Source organism: Choloepus didactylus, chromosome 25 (genome assembly GCF_015220235.1).
Source record: "Choloepus didactylus isolate mChoDid1 chromosome 25, mChoDid1.pri, whole genome shotgun sequence".
NCBI classification, from domain to species: domain Eukaryota; kingdom Metazoa; phylum Chordata; class Mammalia; order Pilosa; family Megalonychidae; genus Choloepus; species Choloepus didactylus.
This window is the reverse complement of record NC_051331.1, coordinates 9,841,167-9,861,665: the sequence shown is the minus strand read 5'-3', so window position 1 is coordinate 9,861,665 and position 20,499 is coordinate 9,841,167. Positions and strand designations below refer to the sequence as shown.

General features: G+C 38.0%; 2 protein-coding genes and 1 pseudogene across 4 annotated transcripts in view; 2 read left to right on the top strand and 1 right to left on the bottom strand.

Moving 5' to 3' along the window:
- Positions 1-20,499, top strand: part of LOC119520537 (zinc finger protein 596-like) — an 803,197-nt gene that overhangs the window by 465,329 nt on the left and 317,369 nt on the right. The window lies entirely within an intron of this gene.
- The window catches only part of LOC119520166 (zinc finger protein 596-like), a 73,745-nt gene that overhangs the window by 52,904 nt on the left and 342 nt on the right, over positions 1-20,499 (bottom strand). The window contains exon 2 of the mRNA XM_037817892.1: positions 17,515-17,609. The gene's annotated coding sequence lies outside the window, so the exon portion shown is untranslated. The remainder of the gene's footprint in view (positions 1-17,514; positions 17,610-20,499) is intronic.
- Positions 7,020-7,386, top strand: LOC119520165 (annotated as a pseudogene).

Here is a 20,499-nt window from a genome sequence, read left to right as displayed (position 1 = left end):
CTCTCAGATTCTCTGGTGTCTGGTCTCAGTCTATCTATGGTTGGAATTTGGATCAGTAGAATGAGTTTCCGATAAGGGCTGCCACTGCAGTTCTCCCTTCTCCTTCCCGGAGCTGACGGCCCCTCCTCCCATGGTACTGAGCCTGGCAGGGAGGGGTGCAGGTCCCCTGGCCGCAAAAACTTACAGATTTTGCTGATCTCAGCAGTTCCACATTTTCATGAGTGTTGTATGAAGTATGCCCAAAGTCAGATTGCTCTGTGGTGTCCAGTCCACGCAGTTCCTGGCTTTCTACCTACTTTCCTGGAGGAGTAACTAAAACATACAGCTCACCAGTCCGCCATCTTGGCCCCCATCAGTTCATGTTATTTTAAAACTGAAATGTTCATTTCTGAATCTTTTCTCATCATGTAACTTAAAGAAGTCAAGGTTTAATTAACTTTGTAGTTTTGCTTTTTGTCCTAGATATTTTGTAAAGATATAGTCTTTTGTATTGAACAAGTGAGTGTCCATCATTCTGCTAGGTTTTAGTATTGTGCTGTCCAACCCGTAGGACTGAGACATGTGAACAAAATTCAGAAGAAAATTAGGGATAGGATTGGCCATAAAATAAACTATTTCAGCTAAATCATAATTGTGTTAATATCTGGGTGTTTTCACATCTCAAGATTGTTTAATATGCTCTTAATTTGTATTTCTTGAAAGACTGTAAGCTGCAAGCTCAGTGTCACAAAATTTTTATTATTTTACTCTAAGTTAATTACAGTGATAAAAACTCACAAGATTCACAATTAATAGTTCTTAAATGCTTTTTTACATTTGAAAGATAATATTATGACTACAAGTTTTATTTTGTGAACATTATAGAGTAGCAGAAGCCATAAACCATTAAATCTTTATTTTTGTTAAAATAAAAGTTTAGTATTAATACAGAGAGGTTCTAAAATGGAAATTATAACAAAATTATGGAGTTTCTCTCTCTCTCATAGTGTGTTAAATTGGGGTGGAAGGCACTGTAATTAAAGCACTACCCAAAGAACTGTTATAAAATGTCTTCCTTCATTATCTAAATTGTGTGTTATTGGAAAACCCAAATGTCTTTTCTGGGTAAATAATAATTCCTCTAAACAAGTGCATTTGAATAGAAATATAAGCTATCATAAATTATATTTATGTTTAAAGCAAGTACTTATTTGTATATTTTCTTGAAAACAAAAAGAAAAATAACTCTTTATACAGTTCAGATACAAGTCTACACTTTTTCATGTACAGATTCTCATAGTTACAAATAAGTTTTTAAAAAAAGCCTTACTATTTTAATGCAATTAAATAGCTATATATTTTTCTCTCAGTGTGAGAATATATTTGGAAATTACATATGTGATAAGGATTTAATGTCCAGAATATATAAAGCAATCCTACAACTCAACCATAAATATCAACTCAATTTAAAATTGGGAAAAACTTAAAGAGATATGTCTCCAAATAGGATACAAGCTTAAACAGCACAAGAAAAGATGCTCTATATCACTAGCTATTAGAGAAATCCAAACAAAACCACAATGACGTACAAGTTCACACACTTTGAATTCCTACTCTTAAAAAAATGAAAAATTACAAGTGTTGGAGAAGATGTGGGGAAATAAGAGCACTCATTCCTTGCTGGTGGGATTGGAATATGGTACAGCCTCTGGAAAAGTCAGTTCAATGAATCCTTAGAAAGTTCAGTATATGCACTACTAGGTATATACCCCCAAAGAATTTGAAAGAGGGACTCAAGTAGATATTTGCATATCAATATCCATAAACAGCATATTCACAATTTCCCAGAGGAAGAAGCATGCCAAGCATCATTCATCAATGTTATGTGAAATAAACCAGACACAAAAGGACAAATATTGTAGGAAATTTCTGATATGAAACAATCAGAATAAGCAATCTCAGAGTCAGAATCCAGGATATTAGGGGATGGAGAGGGGGTAGAAATAGGGAATTAATGGTGAAATTATACAGAGCTTCTATTTGATATGGTGGAAAAGTTAGGATAATGAATGGTGATAAAAGCAGCACAGCATTGTGAACATTATTAACAGCACTGAAATATACATTTGAATGTGATTAAAAGGGGAAAATTCTAGGTTTCTATATGTTACAAGGATAAACTTAAAAAAACTAAAACATGGGACTGTATAACACAAACAGTGAACCCTAAGGTAAACCATCAACTGTGGATAATAGAATAATTAAAATGTTATTTCATCAATTTTAACATGCAAATTGGAGCAAAACTTTCACTGTTTGCAGATGATTTGATCCTACATGTTGAAAACCCAGAAAAACCTACAGCAAAGCTACCAGAAATAATCAATGATCACAGCAAAGTGGCAGGCTACAAAATCAACATGCAAACATCTGGTGTTCCTATACACAGGTAATGTGCAACAAGAGGAGAAAATCAAGAAAAATATTCCATTTACAATAGCAATGGAACAAATCAAATATTTAGGAATAAACTTAACAAAGGCCAAAAAAAGACCTATACAGAGAAAACTAAAAGAAACTGCTAAAAGAAAACAAACAGGACATTAAAAAAAATGGAAGAAAACATTGAGTTCATGGATTGGAAGACGAAACATAGTTATGAAGACAATTCTACCTAAATTGATTTAGAGATTCAATGCAATACAAATTAAGATCCCAACAACTGAGGAGGGGCAAGATGGCGGCATAGAGAGGAGTGGAAGCTAAGTAGTCCCCCTGGAACAACTACAAAAAACCAGAAACAATTAGTAAATAATCCAGAATAACTGCGGGGGGACAAACGAGACCATCCACTCATCATACACCAACCTGAATTGGGAGGAATGCCCGAGAACACAGCATAAAATCTGTAAGTAAAACCTGCGGATCCAAGTCATGAGACTCCCTCCCCCATAGCCCGAGCTGCGGAGCCGTGTGGTGCCAGAGAGAAGCTCTCTCCCAGCAAGCGAATACAGCTCAGCTGAGCTCCAACTGGGGTTTTAAGTGGCGAGTGTGAACTGCTCACTACAGGTACGCATCCCCAAAAAACAGACAGAGGCTTTGGGTGACGACTGACCTGGGAGAGCCAGAGGGTCGCCTTGGACTCGGTCTGAAGGGGACTATCTGTTTCTTTTTCGGCTCAGTGGAGAAAGCCCCAGTCATTTTCAGTTTCCAGGGCTGTACTCTGGGAAGGGTGGAGACAGCACAAGCAGAGAGCAAGACCATTGAAATGCTAATGACCTCCACCTGGGGGGTCTGTCTTCTCTAGGAGGAAAGGGGTGGGGCCCTTTCCATTCAGAACCAGACCCCAGAGCCTGGGGGAACACGGCCATACCTCCTCACACCAGTCAAGAATTATAGGCTAACAGACGTCACCTGCTGGGCAGAAAAGCACAATGACCCAAGGCATCAAAGGGTGAAGCAATTTTCTAAGACACACCCTCAGGGAAACCAGATACTGAATATTTCTTCCCTCTGGGACCTGAGCCTGTTCTGGTCTGGGAAAACCTGATTTGGATAACCAAGGAAACCATGCCTAGACAACAGAAAATTACAACCTACACTAAGAAAAACAAAGTTATGGCCCAGTCAAAGGAACAAATGTACACTTCAACTGAGATACAGGAATTAAAACAACTAATGCTAAATCAATTCAAAAAGTTTAGAGAAGATATTGCAAAAGAGATAGAGGCTGTAAAGGAAGCACTGGACATGTATACGGCAGAAATGTACAGAAATGTATACGGCAGAAAAAAACAACTAGTAGAATCTATGGAAATGAAAGGCACGATACAAGAGATGAAAGACACAATGGAAACATACAACAGCAGATCTCAAGACGCAGAAGAAAACACTCAGGAACTGGAGAACAAAACACCTGAAAGCCTACACGCAAAGGAGCAGATGGAGAAAAGAATGAAAAAATATGAGCAACGTCTCCAGGAACTCAAGGATGAAACAAAGTACAATAATGTACGTATCATTGGTGTCCCAGAAGGAGAAGAGAAGGGAAAGGGGGCAGAAGCAATAATAGAGGAAATAATTAATGAAAATTTCCTATCTCTTATGAAAGACATAAAATTACAGATCCAAGAAGCGCAGCATACTCCAAACAGAAGAGATATGAATAGGCCTACGCCAAGACACTTAATAATCAGATTATCAAATGTCAAAGACAAAGAGAGAATCCTGAAAGCAGCAAGAGAAAAGCAATCCATTACATACAAAGGAAGCTTAATAAGACTATGTGTGGATCTCTCAGCAGAAACCATGGAGACAAGAAGGAAGTGGTGTGATATATTTAAGATACTGAAAGAGAAAAACCACCAACCAAGAATCCTGTATCCAGCAAAGCTGTCCTTCAAATATGAGGGAGAGCTCACAATATTTTCTGACAAACAGACAATGAGAGACTTTGTGAACAAGACACCTGTCCTACAGGAAATACTAAAGGGAGCACTACACAGTGATAGAAGACAGGAGTATGTGGTTTGGAACACAGTTTGGGGAGATGGTAGCACAACAATGTAAGTACACTGAACAAAGGTAACTATGAATACGGTTGAGAGGAAGATGGGGAGCATGTGAGACACCACAAGAAAGGAGGAAAGATAAAGACTGGGACTGTGTAACTTGGTGAAATCTAGAGTATCCAACAATTGTGATAAAATGTACAAGTATGTTGTTTTACGAGGGAGAACAAGCAAATGTCAACCTTGCAAGGTGTTAAAAATGGGGAGGCATTGGGGGAGGGATGCAGTCAGCATAAACTAGAGACTGTAACTAATAGAATCATTGTATTATGCTTCCTTTAATGTAACAAAGGTGATATACCAAGATGAATGCAGATAAGAGGGGGGGATAGGGGAGGCATGTTAGACACTTGACCTTGGTGGTATTGTCTGATTCTTTATTCTACTTTGATTTAAGGTTATTTTTCCTTTTGCTGCTTCCTAGCTGTCTTTTTTTTCCCTCTTTCTTTTGCCTCTCTACCTTCTTTGACTCTCCCTCCTGCCTTGTGGAAGAAATGTAGATGCTCTTATATAGATAATGGTGAAGGTGGTGAACACATAAATGTATGATCATGCAGAAAACCATCGATTATTTACTTGGGATGGAATGTATGGTAAGTGAACAAAACCATATTAAAAAAAAATGGGTTGATGACAAAACCTCAAGGGCAATATACCGAGTGAAATAAGCCAGACACATTAGGACAATTATTGCAGGGTCTCACTGATAGGAACTAATTATAATATGTAAACTCATAGACATGAAATATAAGGTACCAAGATATAGGATGAGGCTTAAGAATGGGGAGTGGTTGCTTAGTATGAGCAGAATGTTCAATTAGGATGAACTTAAATGTATGGAAATGAACAGGGGTGTTGGTAGCAAGATGTGAGAATAACTAACAGTGCCGAATGGTGTGTGAATGTGGTGGAAAGGGGAAGCTCAGAGTCATATATGTCACCAGAAGGAAAGTTGGAGATCAAAAGATGGGAATGTATAAAACTGAATCCTATGGTGGGCAATGTCCATGATCAACTGTACAAATACTAGAAATCACTTCCATGAACCAGAACAAATGTATGACAATACAATTAGAAGTTAATAATAGAGGGGCATATAGGGAAGAACTATATACCTATTACAAACTATATACTACAGTTAGTAGTATTTCAACATTTTTTCATAAACAGTAACAAATGTACTATATCAATACTATGAGTTAACAATTGAGGGGGGTTGGTTAGGGATAGGGGAGGATTAGAGTTTCCTTTTCTTTTTTTATCTTTCACTTTATTTCTTTTCTGGAGTAATGAAAAGTTTCTAAAAATTGAACAAAAATTAAGTGTGAGGGATGCACAGCCGTATGAGGGTACCCAGGGGCAAGTGATTGTACACTTTGTATCTTTGGATAATTGTATGGTATCTGAACAATCTCAATAAAAATGGAAAAAAAAAAATCCCAACAACTTACTTTGCAGAAATAAAAAAAACAATAACCAAAATTATTTGGAATAGCAAGATGCCCTGAATAGCAAAAACATCTTGAGGAAGCGGAATGAAGAGGGAGGTCTCACTACCTGACTTTGAAACCTATTACAAAGCTACAGTGTTCAAAACAGCAAGGATCTGGCATAAGGATAGATGCACTAATGGAATTGAATTGATTGTTCAGAAATAGACTTTCACATCTATGGACAATTGATCTTACATAAGGCATTCAAGCTAAAGCAAATGGAACAGAGATGCCACTTCAAGAGATGGTGTTTGGAGAACTGGATATCCATTTCCAAAAGAATGAAAGAGGATTATATCTCACACCTTATACAAAAATTAACTGAAAATAGATCAAAGACCTAAACCTTAGTTCTAAGACCATAAGACTCTTAGAAGAAAATGTAAGGCAATATCTTAAAAGTCTTGTGACAGTAGGTGGTTTCCTAGATCTTACACCCAAAGTGCAAGCAAAGAACAAATATACAAATGGGATATCCTCAAATTAAACACTTTTGTCCATCAAAGGACTTCTTCAGAAAAGGAAAAAGGCCATCAATGAAATGGGAGACAATATTTAGAAACCACACATCCCTATTGTTTTTGTATCATTATTGCAACTTTCTTATAAGTTTGAAATAATTTCAAAATATAAAGTTAAAAAAAGAAATATACCCTTATGAACATTCATATAGTTCTCTCTTGTATTTGGACATGGGTTAGAATTTCTCTAGGGCATGTCTGGGAGAAAATTCTGGTTTCAGGCACCTGTGATTTCTACTAGATAATTCAATTTGTTTTCCACTACAATTAAACTAATTTTACACACCCAGCAGAAGAGTTTAAGAGTTCCTGTTGCACCACATCCTTGTCAGCACTTGGAAATGTCATACCTTTTGACAAGGGAAGTGGCTCTCACCAGAGCCAGAACGCCCACCACCACAGACTTCAGAGCCTGGGCCCCTCAGAGCTGCCACAACACCATCCCCTGCCCCTCCATGCCATCTGAGAAGGCCTTTAAGCAGCACCACACCTTCAAAGAGTAGCAGATGTGCAACTCCTCTGTGAGAAACACCCCACCAAAATCCTGGTGATAATAGATACAAGGGTGAGAAGCAGCTTCCTGTACTGGATAAAACCAAGTTCCTTATACCAGATCATGTCAACATGAATGAACTAATCAAAATAATTAGATGTTGCCTGCATCTGAATGCAAACCAGGCCTTCTTCCTGCTGGTGAATGGTCACAGCATGGTGAGGGTCTCCACACCCACCTCAGAAGTTTATGAGACTGTGAAGGATGGGGATGGCTTCCTGTACATTGTCTACACTTCTCAGGAGATGTTTGGAGTGAAATTGGTGTAAGGGTGGCAGAAGCATGTCTCCTAGAATTTTAAAACCCTTACACCAAGGCAAAAAAATGATGTTATCAACTGAGCTTTGATCAGTCATCTAACCACAGGTCATCCAGACAGTAGTGTCCCCACCTAGGAGTTGTAGGAAGTTGTATTTGTATTTCCAGCAGAAAAAAACAGTTCCAAATGAGCACATTCAGCTTTGGAAAACTCTATTATTTAATCTAGGGTATCTTGTTTTCAAATTTTAGAAGTTTTAAAATAAAATACTTTACCTTTTAAATTGACAATAAAAGAGAACTTCAAGTTATGTTAATGCACTTTTCTCCCCAATAGGAACTTGCAATTCAAGCAGTAATGAAAGGTGTTCAGGGAGGCATTGCCCTCTCTTTAGGTTTGGAACCTGCTGACTTTGTACAGAAGGGGTCCCCTGAGCTGAAGACCCCTCCACAGGAGGCTCTTGAAGCATGTGTGGTCACACATGACCCCCCAGAGAGTCATTTGCCATCATAGTTGGTGCAAAGCAAGGTGCATGGGGAGTATGAAAACAACTCTGACTCTGAACTGCAGGTCAATGTTTCTGGCTCCTAACAGGATGTAGGCCAATCAGGGCTCCTGCAGCTATAGGAAGTTTGGTAAAACAGTGAGCTGCTGCTGTTTTGGTTTGTTCTCTGGACAATTATTTCCAGAAAAACACCATGGCTTTGTAGGAATCTTGAGTAACTTAGAATTTTGGTCTGTCTTCTAAAAACACCAAGAGAAAAAATGAGTGGCATTTCTTATTTTGGATTTTCTCTGAGACCTCAAATTAGTGCCTGATTTGCTAAATAAACAAGCAGTTCTATTACTTTCATTAGGACAGTGGTAGAGACTAAAACTCAAGCACCAAACTTCTGATGTAGGCCCTTCTACCATTTGGCTTAAAATTATAGATGATTCATGTTATCTGTTAAGGGTGCAACTAAAATATGTTATTAACTACTTCTCACATTTTTTTAAGAGTACTTATCACTGTTAGGTGAAACCATCAAAATCCCCTCACTCTTAACAGCATGTCAGTTGTGAAGAAAATGTAGAAATGTGGAACATAGCTCTACAAATGTTAATGTAATAACTGTGTTATTTGATTACACAGCTACAGTCTTAAGCATCTTCCAAATTCTGCCTAGAACAAGTGACTTGATGCTTCCTGCTACTTGCATGGGTTTACTATTTACTATTTTCATGAGAGTATCAGAACAATCACAGGTATGTTAATTTAGAGGTCTGTGTGGCAGGTCAGTCTATTCTGTGTCTTTGGGTGTGTGTGGGATGCCTGTATCTCTTGGCAGGAGCTGCCTGCCTTCATGAAGGGAGAGCAGACTTACTCCTGGGGTGCCCATACCAAGCCTCAAAGGGACCTACCACCTCCTCACCTCCCCCCACTGCATGCATTTGTCCACACTGCTAACTTTGAATATGTATCTTTTTACATTTTGTAAATTCTCCATCAGCCTATCTTGTTCTGATTGTGTCATTATATCTCACATTCTTGTAACTACTCTGTGATCAATAAGATTCCTATAAGAAATTTTGCTTTGTAAAAAACAAAAAACAAAAATACCATGCTGAGAGGGGTGACTTCCATCCCATGTCAGTGGGATGTCACTTTATTTATAGGATCTTTAAGACAAGTACATTTTTAATGAACTAAGGTGAATAAAGGCACAACAAAATGCTAAAAATGTTATACCTTTAAAAATATTTGCCAATGCTGTAAATGTAAATACATATTGTGGTTCTAATATATTGAGAGTATCTTTTTATAAGTTTATTGAACATTCAGATTTCCATGTCTGTAAAATTCTTGTTAAAATCTTGTTAAATCCAGTTATCTGTATATGACATCTATAATATGCTGTTGCCATATATGTGGGTTGTTCTAGCTTGCTAATGCTGCTGGAATGCAAAACACCAGAAAGGGACTAGCTTTTCAAAAGGAGGTTTATTTGGTTACACAGTTACAGTCTTAAGGCCATAAAATGTCCAAGGTAATGCATCAACAATTGAGTAACTTCACTGGAGGATGACCAATGGAATCTGGAAGACCTCTGTTAGCTGGGAAGGCATGTGGCTGGCATCTGCTCCAAGTTCTGGTTTCAAAATGCTTTCTCCCAGGATGTCCCTCTTTAAGCTGCAGCTCCTCTTCAAAATGTCACTCTCAGTTGCTCTTGGGGTGTTTGTCCTCTCTTAGCTTTTCTGGAGCAAGAATCTGCTTTCAATGGCTGTCTTCAAACTGTCTTTCATCTGCAGCTACTCTCAGGTTCTGTGCATTCTTCAAAGTGTCCCTCTTGGCTGTAGCAAGTTCACTCCTTCTATCTGATTGTATCTAGTACTCAAGTAAACTCATCAAGGTGCATGCTGAATGGGTGAGGCCACACATCCACAGAAACTATCCAATCAGAGTCATAACCCACAGTTGGTGGGGTGCATCTCCATGAAAACACTCAAAGAATTACAATCTAATCCACACTGATACATCTGCCCACACAAGATTACATCAAAGATAATGGCATTTTGGGGACATAATATATCAAAACCAGCAAATGGGTATATTGTCAAGGATTTCTAATGTTCCACTGATTGGTTTGTCTGTCTGCAAGGGCTTTATTTGCATCTGTTGTTGCTTCTTCCTGGAAAGCTGGTCCTACAGGTCTTGGCTTGGCTCACACTCCCCTACATGTATGTCCTTGTGCAGAGAGGCTTTTTAGATAATTTTAATCTAAACTATTTCTCAACCTCACATTGCTTTTTATCCCTTATCTCCTTTTTATTCTTGTATCCTTAACCCCTACCTCATACTTATATTGACTTTTTTGCTTATTGCCTGTATCCTACACTAGAATATGAAGCCATGAGAACTGAGACCTTGTCTATCTTTTCCATTGGTGTACGTTCAGAAACAATGAAACAATGTTTGGAACATAGTAGGCATTTAATGAAAATGTGTTTAAGGAAGAGGTAGAGAAATTGATATAACATTTCTCTATCATTTATGAAATGAGGAATCTTGGACAAGTTACTTAATAATTCAGAATTGTACCTTTAAATTGTCAATATTATTTTCTTCTTTAAGGCCAAGGCTTAGAGATAATAGATGTAATGCACCCACCATAGCACCTGACACATGGAAATGGTTTTTGAAAGGTACATTACAATTACCCTTCTGACAAGAAGAAACAAGATGCAACTTGCCATGAGAGGACTCAAAATGTCAATATGTGAATTATCTGAGAATTTTGGAATCTTCATCAACTATAAAAACAATGAAAGAAGAAAAACAGAAGACAGTACACTCTGTACCTAGCTGAAACAAATGAGGAAATATTTTATGAGACTAAAGTGTTATCTCATAGAGAAAAAAAATGGAAAAAGTGAACCCAGAAAGATTTTCTCTCTCTTCTCATCTTTGCTTTTTATCTGCAGTCAGTTTAATTCATCTTTTTGCAATCAGTTTTCCCTGTTGTGGCAAAAAAAAATGGCAAAAAACAGATGTAGAGTTTTTTATTTCATATCAAGCCTAACAAAAAGAGGTTGATGTTACTTTTGTGGACATCATTCCACATTGTTATGGAAATGATTGATTTGACTATTTTGGTTTATATGCCCACCTTTCAGTAAATCAGTTGTGGCCAGAAATCAAGGATTGCATTATACAAACATTGTGGCTTCCTCTGATCCATGGAGGTAGGGAGAGGAATTGCCTATTCCCAAAAATGTTAAAAGGGATTGGATGATAATAAATAGGTGTTCATTTCAACTATATTTATTTTTGTAAAATAGTGTCTCATTTTGAAGTATCAGCCCAAGAAAAAAAACATAGAAAGAAGGAGTAGTATATAGAAAGCCTTCCCATCCCTAGTTAACCAGCTGGGAAAATTCAGAGCAGTCATTCTGGGACATTAAGGGGGATAAATTAATCATATTTTTTGCTGTTTTACAGTCCTATGATTCTGTCCTTTCAATGATGGGTTAAATTTCAGGATATGTTGATAGATATAAATAAAAATTATTTCCTAGCATCTTGAAAACAATGTACATAATTTTCCTAGATCCCTTATTAATTCTCCAATTATATGATTCTACAATTAATGGCTAGTTTCTAACATGAATCCCATAGTTAGAGAGAAACCCAGAATGTATTTCTTCTCTAACATTAAAGAAAGATAGAAACTGTAACTCTGCCTAACTCCAAAGGCCAAGGTACTAAGAAAGATATATTTTTATTTCCTCATTTCACCTAGCATTTTTCAGAAGGGTCAAACCCCATAGTGACAACTACCAGCAAACTTTGAGAGTACCATAACCAATTTAAGTAAGTGCCTCTTCTTTCTGATAGTAAGTACCCACTTTACTCTGTATGTACAACTTGACTTCTTTCTGTCATAAATCATCTCTCCTGAATGTCAGTTGGTGGAAACAGACACATTTGCTTCATTTGTCTCATTCATGGGAAATTTCAGCTCCCTGAAATCTCATCCACATGGCACAAACTACTTTTCAATTTGTAGCCCTCAAAATAAAACAGCACTAGCTACAAACTAGTGAAGCACCAAAGGAGGTAAGATTTTGAAAATAATACAGATAGCAAATCCATTAATGTAAAAAAGAATAAAATAGTGAGTTCACAATTGTACTCCAGTAATGTAATGTAATGTAACATAACGTAGGACACATTCCCACACAAAAGGGGATAGGGAAGGGAGCTCATGATTCTCTTTCTGAGTAACAACTAGATGTGGTATTAGGAAAAGTTGAATTGCAAAGGTTATCTCATTTAACTCTGTGACAAAATTTCTCTTTCAATAATGAAGAAGAGGGAGGATTGTGGGAAGATGGTGGAGTAAGGAGCTCCAGGTATGTCCTTCAACCAAATCAATTACTGTACAGGCAGGAACTCTCTGGAACAATAACTTTGAAACTCTAGAGTCTAGAAGAACAATGTACAACAATCCAGGAAGAACAGATAAATTATAGTAAATAACAGTTTATTACTCCATCAAAATGGTGGCTATAGTTCCTATCCCCCACCAGAGTCCTGTCTCTAGCTAGCTTGCTGGTGATGGTAAGGGATAAAATATTTCTATTCCCCAAGAACAGAGGTAGGCATGACTGATCAGTGATCATGGCTATGGATTACTTAATTTGGATCACTGAGACTTGGCTCTGAGGGCAGCTATTGTTTCAACCCACCCTGGACAAAGGCAGTGGCAGACATTATATCCACACTTCTGGAACATGGGAAGCAGTGGTAGAGATTTAAAGATGTTGCACTTCCTCAGGGCTCCAGGGGAACTAGTTGAAAGACAGCATTTGCTAGGTAGTCCAGGAAAACTCAGCTAAGGGGAGCTGTCAGAGAAGCTCTTTGCACCCTTTCTGATCCCCATCCCCAGGGCACTTTGAAGCTGGTCTACACCTTGTTTTGAGCCTCTGGCCCTGTTTTTCCTGGAGACACTGACTTGAGGAAGTTCTCTCAGGTGTGCCTCCCTCCAATAATTTTTCCGCCAGGCATAAGTACCTTGAGACAATGAAAGAATTGTAAAAAAAATCTAGAGAGACAGTCTGGGACAGTTTGGGACAAATTCCTGCCAGAACCAAACACCTGAGAAAAGGAGGTGCGTCTCCTGGGAAACAGAGGGGACAACCTAAACCGGAGGACTCCAAAACAACTAACAAGCAAAAGCCTAAGATAAGACAGAGCCTGGGAAAGAGGAAAAACTCTGCACACTTCATTCATGTTGGGCAGACCTTTCTGATAGGAGGGCTGAATCCCAAGAAAATGTGTTTCATCACCAGCTGGTTACAATACAAAGAAGCAGATATCTCAAGGAATAAATCCCAGAGTTAACATTTAAAAATACTAAAATGCACACTGAGCAACAAGAGTACAAGACAAAGAAAAAAACAGGAAATGATAGCTCACCCAAAGGAAAAGGATAAAAATCCAGAAAATACCAATGAATAAGATGAGAATGTGGATATATGGAAAAAAGACTCAAGAAATAATCTTAAATTATGCTTAGAGAGATGAAGGAAACTACATAGAAGAAGACTAAAGGATATGAGGAAAACAATGAAAGTCATAGAAATTTTAAAGAGGAACCAAAGAGAATGTGGTGGTTTGGAACTGTATGCACACAGGAAAACAATGTTCTGAAAGTGAATCCATTCCTGTGGGCATAAACTTATTTTAAGGAGGTTTTCATGAGGTTACTCCAGTTAAGGCCTGGCCCAAGGTGGGTCTTAATCCTCTTACTGGAGTCCTTTTTAAAAGAATGTAATTCAGACAAAGAGAGAGAAAGCCACAGAAGGAAGAAGCTGAAAGCAAGAAAACCCAGAAGGGAAGAGAGACACCAATAGATGCTGCAATGTACCTTGCCATGTGGCAGGAGTCCAGGATCCCCACCAGCCAGCATTCAGGGAGCAAGCAGTGCCTTGATGACTCGATCTGGACATTCTTTTCACCTCAAAACTGTAAGTCTGTAAGCTAACAAATTCCAATTTTTTGATATCTCTTTTTAGCAAACTTCCACTACAAATAACAAAAATCTGGATACAGCTTTTGAATTGTGTGATGGAAAGAGGCAAGAAGAATTGTAAAGTTCTTGAGAAAAAAGGCCTAGATTGCTTTGAAGAGACTATTGGCGGAAATATGGACACTAAGGGAACTTCTGATGAGGTCTTAAGAAGAAATGATGAATATGATGTCACAAACTATTAGAAAGGTTACCCTTGCTTACACGTCAGCTTTTGAACCTGATGTCTGATGAGAGTGGAGGTAAGAGCATGGCCATCACCTCAGTGATTGAAGATATTGGATCCTTCACCCCAGTGTTTGGAGACACCATGGCTGCTGGGCAAGCACTTGGAAGTTTGGGGCTGCCCACCCATCTGCCTGGAGTCCAGAGGTCATTTTGGAGGTAATTCTTATGCATTATGTAGATATCTCCTTTTAGTTCTTAGTGTATCAGAATAGCTAGAAAGAAATACCTGCAACTGTTGAACTGCAAACCAGTAGCATTGAATCTAGAAGATGACTGTATACCTAGATAGCTTACATGGTATAACCATGATTGTGAAAACCTTGTGGCTCACACTCCCCTTACCCAGTGTATGGACAGGTGAGTAGAAAAATGGGGACAAAAATTAAATGAATAATATGGAGGGATGAGGGGATGGGATGATTTGGATGTTCATTTTTCCTTTTATTTTTCTTATTTTTATTTTTTTGAGCAATGAAAATGTTCAAAATGGTGATGAATGCACAACTGTATCATGGTACTGTGAGCAACAGATCATACACTGTGGATGATTGTATGGTATCTAAGTATATCTTAATAAAACTGAATAAAAATGAGGGAGAAATTAAGATATTGTCAAACAAACCTGAGACACCTCATCACCACAAATCTGTCCTAGAAGCACTGATAAATGCAGTTCTACAGACAGACAGGAAAGCACACTAGATTGTCTTCCAAAGTGGTACAAAGAAATAAAGACCTGTTGTCGCAGGAAAACAGCTCTACTGAAGAATCTGATAATGGGGATACTGACTTCTCTCTATACTGCTCTCATATACCACCAGATGCTTTCTGTTCTGAAGGTGAAGAATCAGTGATTCCTTCTGATCTAGAAGCTTATTTAAAACAATCAATTTCAATATCCAAGTGATAAAAAGTGGAAAGCACTTACTATGAAAACTGGGACAGATGATTCATATCCTTCAAGTCCTGTATTAAAAGATTATACTGAAGGAGAAGCTAAAGAGTTAAAAAGCTGTGAATATTTTCAAGAAAGCAGAAAGGCCCACTCAAACTTCTTAGATATAGATAGACAGAAGGTAACAATCTAGTCCTCTGTGTAAAAAGAAAACAAGATAGAGCTGCAGCTGTTACTTTAATCATAGAAAAGTTTTAAGTAATGTAGCAATGCTGAATATTGTTCTACTAAAATGTCTATCAACATGATGTAATGGCTAAACTAATCATAGAATTAAATAAGAAAACTACATTAATCAATTAGAGACAAGTAATAGTAATCCCTTTTCAAATTTTTAGATTGTATATAAGTAAAAAGAAGTATTGCTCTTACAGAAGTCATATCTCAATTATTAGGAATATTTACAATAGAGTTTTGCAAATATTCAAGGCTAAGTCTCTGATAATGCTGTGGATACTCTCCTTTGATCTTGAACCACTCTTGGAGCAAGACACTTGTGAATCACTCATGCATCAGGACACTTTGTGGGTTACTCATGTTTCACAACACATCATTTACCACACATGGTTTAAATGTCAAAATATAATATTATTAAATTAAATGTTCTGTAAATCAAAAATGCTATATATAATCTGTAACCCAGACAAGGGGAATGCTCTGATTTCCTGTCCAGCTGCATCTGCAGGAGCATGGGCTCTCAGGCTTGATAATGTATCAAATAATTTTTATATTGTAAACTTGTTCCTTTTACCTTTAGTGCTCCTTTAGTAAAAATGTGTCAAAGTTGAATTCTTGTCTCACGAGCTCTTTATTTATAAAGTATTGCCTGTCCTGATGCTCTTAAGTGGGAGTTTACTTGATGACACCCAAACCAACTGAATCATGACCTGATAAGGCTTAGGCCTTTTCTAATGGAGAGCATAGGTTTGAGTTGTAAAGAGATCAAAACATGAAAATTGGTGCCCAACCTGGTGCTCAAGACAAGAGTAATTTTTATTTTGTACCTTGATTAATTTTCCCTAGGGACTTTAGGCACTAGGAAATACCTGAAGATTCAAAGGACTTTTGGCTTGACTATGAATCTATTTCCTAATTTTTTTCACCATCTAGGTCTTTTATGGTCCATGGATACATGACCTTTGCAGTGGGCAACTAATTTCTTGGGATGCATTACAATATTTAACAACTTAAAAAAATAAATCTATATATTTTATGTCTTTGTTGGCTTCAGTTATTTGACCATGTTTTTTAAATTATTTTGTGCACATGGAAATTAGTAAAAGCATCTCTTAAGTCCATGCAGGCAGGTGCCTCTGCCCTTTGTGCTGATGTTTGCAGTGGGAGAGGCACTATTTGCTACTGAATATTTTGCTTTCTGTAGGATGACACTCAAGATTGTCCAGCACTGCTGCCTGATAGGGACTTAGTTTCTCAATTGTGTGCCACTGTCCCCCTATTGCTGCAATAGAGTAAAGACATCTGGGAGTTCCAAGTAAACTGTTTCTCATAAGAGTTCACAAGTGGTTACCACTGTCCTTGGGCCAGCAGGACAGTGTAAAAATGCCAATCTACAGTGTCAAAGTATTTGACAATAAAGCCACTTGTCCTATATTTTTCAAAAAGGCTTGTACAAGTGCCTTATAGTCTTGCCCTGCTTTTCATGGACAGACAGGTTACATTTTTTCATGGGATCAGGGATCCCAAGGCTGAAGCTGATATTAATTTGTCTTTAAACTTTGAAAGGCAATTGTACATTCTCATGTCCATTTTAAAGGTTATTTTTTCATTTTCCCTTATGTCCAGATATAGAGGTTTGGCAGTCCATCAAAAATTTGATATTGACAGTTGACAATAGCCAGTTATACTTAAGAATCCTGATTTTCTTTTTGTTCTTTGTCATGGCCACTTGCCAAACAGCTGAGCCTACAAAGTCTCTTGTGGAGCTTTACTCCCTGAACATTTCTGGACAAGACTTGCTTTTTGCAACTTTGTGGTAATGTTCTTTAATTACACTGCTGTTTTATTTCTATGTCAAGTTCTTCTCATTTGAATACACAGAGTTTTTGTGAGTATTTTTGGGGATGCAATAAATGGCATTCTTTAAAGTCAAATTAAGTATATGCATCAGAAATACTGATGAGGGGAGTACACAGATTAGGTACTGTGGGATGTATATTTTCTAACATTGGATTTATAACTGTTAAATTCTAGACAAAACTGTAAATTTGAGTTCCTGGTGTTATAAATCCTCATTCTAAAATCTTTTAATTGGTGGCAAAAATGTCACCTCTTTTCTTCATCTAAGTGGACACTGTTTAACTGTGTTGGAACCATGTCTGGCCACAATCTTAATGTGATTTCTTATACATCTCTGGCTCACCTGGAGGATATTTCACAGCTCTTCTTCCTTAGGCAGTTGTGGCTTGCCTGGATCTTTCAATGCAGTTTGTAGGTGTGCTCCTAGAGGTGGAACTTCTAAATTCAGAGAGAGAGAGAGAGAGAGAGAGAGGCTTATAAATAAATTTCTAAGTCTACTGACCTTTTTCCAATTTGGCATTGCTGATGCTGTGAGAAGTGTTGGAAAGAAAGCTGTGCCTGAAAGAGAATAAACCTTCACCTGATTGTGGAGAAGAAAAGAATTTATTCATGATCTTGCAAGAACTGGCATGCAACCAAAATGTGGTGCTGGTGCACAGAAAAATAGAAATCAGCACAATTTATTTCTAAGCCTGGCAGGCAGATCCCTCCTATTTCCTCAATGGCTGGGTACTCCAGAGGTTACAGACTTTCTGAGAGGTCTAACTCACTCACATGAGTCCCATTCACCACAATTTTATCCATATAAGGAGCTGGCACCAATTCTAGGCTTATATCAGAGGCAGTCTCCTTCCTGCTAACTGTGGAGCCAGTTTCAACTAGTTTTGTTTAGTTTCCATTTGTCCTATTCACCTTCACCTTTATGTGAAAGCTAAACTTAACCCCTTTCTTACAGAAGTCATTAGCAACTTCAGACATGCCCATAACAAGGACTGATTCCTTTTAAGAGCAATTAAGTCTCCTGTTTATCAGAAAATTTACTAATTTAATAAGTTCTTACACACTTGGAATGAGACCCAAGGTTCTTTGTGGGTGATCAGGATGGTTTACAAATGGGTGGAAACTGATTCAAGTCTGTAAGAAAGGGTTAAGTTTAGCTCTCACATAGAGACAGCATGGAATAGGAAAAATGGGGGCAGAACCAGCTTAAACAGACCCTGTGCTAAAGGGAAGAGAGAGAGAATCTGTGCCAGCTCCTTATATGGAAAAGTAACCATGGTTACTGGAATGTAAAGAGATACGGGGTAAAATGAGAGGCTGGAACTCCCAGCAGAAATTTAAACTGAATGAATTCTCTTGGATAGGCTGTACAATTCAAAATCTCAGTGGTGGGCTAGTTGGCTCTCTGGATTGCTGGAGTCCCTTGCTTACCTTTGCAACAAGTTGAGCTATTCCCATTTCCCACATCCCTCCCCCCAGCCATATGCATATGCTGGGGACCCAGCAGTTTCTTTGGGGCCCCAGTGCTTTTTTACATTTGGCAGACTCTTTTCAGCAGCTGAAAGTTTTACTCAGGACTGTTTTTAAGACAATAGCATTCCAGTTGGCTTTTTAGGTGATAGTTTGCTTTCTCTCCTTTCGTTGAGCTTCCTCATGATTACAGAACACTTTAAATGTAATTGTCACCAGATTGGTAACTTAAGTCACTCTTAATTTTCTGTAATTTCTGACAAATGTTCGGGGCACTCTGACAAATAAAATACTGATCTACACTGCATTGATTTATTGCTTCCTCTGGGCTTATATTAGTAAATTTAAGGTAAGCTTCAAATAATCATTGTAAAAATATTGATGGATTTTCATCTGGCTGTTGAAAAACCTCCTGAATTTTATTAAAGTTATTTTGTTTAGGAACTCAATTTCTTAGTCTCAAAATTATGCATGCTTTATAGTGATCTATTTTTGTTCTGCCAGCTTGTTTACTAAGGTTCCAATAGGGGTCTACTTGTGGAATAGCCAGATTTCCTGGTGTGTGTACTGTATTTTCTGGTTTATCACTGGTTAAATATCCCTTTTATCTTTAATTCTCCTTTCTTCTGAGGTTATGGCACACTTAACAAAGTTTGCATATCAGCCCACTTAAGATTATGCATTACAAAAAATAAGTTAAACAAGTTTTTCATTTTCCTGGGATCCTCTTGATAACTGAGGACCCAGTTCTTCCAATTGTGTAGATCTGAGGTAGAGAAAGGAATTTGCTTATACATCATATCTATTTCAGCTGGCCCTTGTGGGAAAAGACACTCTCCCTTCTTGAAGTTCATATCACTCATGATATGAGGTGGGAAGGTCATTTTAGCAGAATTCATAGGCATGAGGGGATTGTTCTCAGGTTTTTGACAAGGTGCCAGAAGGAGAGGAAGAGAGAGTGGTCAAGTTGTAGGCTCCATTGGGGAAGGAAAGGGAAGTGCAAAAACTGCAAGTCTACCAGGAGGGGGAGGGGGAGCATGGGACCCACAAACCTGGGCCTAGAAATTCTGGCCACTAATGTTTCTGCCTGGAGTTCAAAAGCCTCAACAACCTGGGCCTGGGAATCTTCACCAGCACTGTTTTATACTGGGGACTAGAGCTTTCATTTTTTTCCTCTGGAGCTTTTAAGGAGAGGCTAGGGGGTTGGCTGGTGGTTAAAACTCCATGCCTGAAACATTCTCCTGGGAACTTTTTATTCTGAAATAGAGCCATGAAACACTGCACATATGGAATTTTATCTTATTTGTTAATTCTTTTACAAAATACATTTAGTTGTAAAATAACATATTCTATTGATCCCTGGCTTGGCCACTTGTTGCCATCCTCTAATTTATACTGAGGCTGATTTACTTGACATAAACTTTTTATGCTTTTTTTGGTCATGGGCCCATACCTGATTGTTTCTGACAAATGCTATTTAAAGGTTAATCCTTTGTAATTTTCTTAGATTTCTCACGTTGTTTCTCATTTAAAAAAAAACACACTTTTTAGATAACTTGAGATAAAACATGATGAGACATAACACAAAACAAAAACTTAACCAAACCACAAACAAAAGCAAGACCAGGAATCAAAGCCAAATCCTAGACAACCAAGTCTCAATGGCTTTATGTGCCACTGAGCACCCAAATTCAGTGACCTCCCTTAATGCCAGGGGCTGCTTCCTGCCAAACCAAGTCTCAATGGCTAATCCCCCATGCCTGGGGCTGCACCCGCCAAAAACAGCTTTGGCATAAATTTATGTGCCTCTGAGCGCCCAAACCAAGCGTGGTCTCCCACTTACAGCTCCAGGAGTATA